The sequence below is a fragment of the Lottia gigantea genome (genome assembly GCF_000327385.1).
Source record: "Lottia gigantea unplaced genomic scaffold LOTGIsca_215, whole genome shotgun sequence".
NCBI classification, from domain to species: domain Eukaryota; kingdom Metazoa; phylum Mollusca; class Gastropoda; family Lottiidae; genus Lottia; species Lottia gigantea.
The window spans coordinates 181,355-183,335 of NW_008708508.1; positions in this window are offsets into that span (position 1 = coordinate 181,355).

The following is a 1,981-nucleotide window of genomic DNA, read 5'->3' on the forward strand; positions in this document are numbered from 1 at the left end:
GCCATTTTATCCGCCATATTGAATTTTCTCCATTTTGAATTCTTGTATGTTGAATATGAGTAGAAGAATGAACAGTGCTAACCCAAAAACCCTAAATCAGATAATTACAAGCCATATACGACAAATATTCTGTGATTATCATGCCATTTTGCCCATTTCGACCGCCATTTTGTCCGACATCTCGGATTTCCGCCATCTTGAATTCTTGAATGTTAAATTAAACAAATTAATAAAGGTCATATTAAAAGCTATATCCGACGAATATATTGAGAAGTAATAGGATTTTTACATTTTGGTTGTTATTTTTGCAACCATTTTGAAAAAGGGCCAGGCACCATACTAAAAAAAGTCACTTAGACAAAAAAAACCTCTCAAAATTCTGTTTCACTTGGTCATTTGGACTAAGAAAACACGGACACTACTTTGCACGTGTCGATTGTCCTACCCCTTATAAAACAGTTACTAAAAAAATGGAAATATCCTAACAAAATGGACCACTGCACTAAATAAATTTGCTGGGAATAAGTACATTCCTTATCAGGATATACGAGAATAAACGTTTTGAAAAGTATGCCATTTTCCTCTCTATTGGCCATCAAGACCGAAAATGAAAAAAAGCCAACTGCGAAATAACACAATTTGCCGGAAGTTTTGGAAATGAAATGAATGGAGTTTTACGTCCTACTTTTCTGCACCATGTGGGCTAATGAAGACGGACAAAAGGTTTAGACTTTTCCTAATAATTAAACTCCAGACCTCATTAAAACAGAGCTTTATTCGTTTTCATTAGCAGTAGTCATAAGTAGTCCTTATTGTTAGGCAATTGCCAGATGTTTTTCACGCCTCTCTGTAAACGATTTATTAGACTGATAACATGCCATTTGATATTTTTAAATAAATTGTATCCTGGTGTATTTCTGACTACAACATTAATCTCAAGCTGTTCGTCCGTTAATCATTTTTGAAGCTTGTTTGATTCAGTAGCACACTAAAAATAATTCACTTCACCTGAAGATGACAATGCAGATTGTTGAAACGTCGTGTGTAATAAAACTTAGGAGTAGTATACCATAAAATTGTTTTCCGTTATTTAAAAATAATTATATTTACTTCATTTTTATCATAGGCCTATACTTATACAAACAATTTGTTTGTTAAAGAAGCTCTAGGGAAGAAGAATATTCGGAAAAGTCGAAAAATTGTGGAGCGTGAGGCTTTGAACCTACTCAAGACAGACGATACCATTGTTTTCAAAAAGAGTATAAAGGTTAATGATGTGTCATTTTGAATCGAGATGATTATATTTCATAAGCTGAGCATCAACTGAATAATCCTAAGCATTGTGCTGTTTTGCAAGAGCCGATTTTCAAAGAATTTGCTACAAGGGAGTGATTTATCACTAACCGTGTCTGTAAAGGTGGATTAAACGCTGATATCCTTAAAACAATGATATGCTGAAGGAGGTATGTGTAGAGAGTGGTGCTAAATTGATTCAGACATTCGACATGATAAACAAAAGAACAAAAACATTTGGCGAGACGGCATTCACCTATCAGATACAGGTACAAGTCAGTTAGTCCAACTGTATCACAAACAGGTGAATATCATCAAACAAAGTGTACGCCGTAATGCCTGTTTCAATTGTGGTATCTCAGGATATAATGTGTCATCTTGTAGGATACTTAGTAAAGTTGTCTGCTACATTTGTGGTCAGACTGGACATAAATCATCTTACTGTAGATACAGGAATCAACCCAGAAACACCTATAGTTCTTACCGCTAAAATGAATACTAGGGGCATGGCAAAGACTGTAGCTCATCATCAATACTGCTACAGGTAATTGTTGAATATGAGAAAGAAGTGTATCAATCTTTCATACATAAGGAAGTATATAGGTTAAGTGTTGCAAATACTGTAAATCCAGCGAATTCCCTTTTCAGTCCTTTTGTTTCTCGCACCAAAATTACTTTTTGTCGTTCA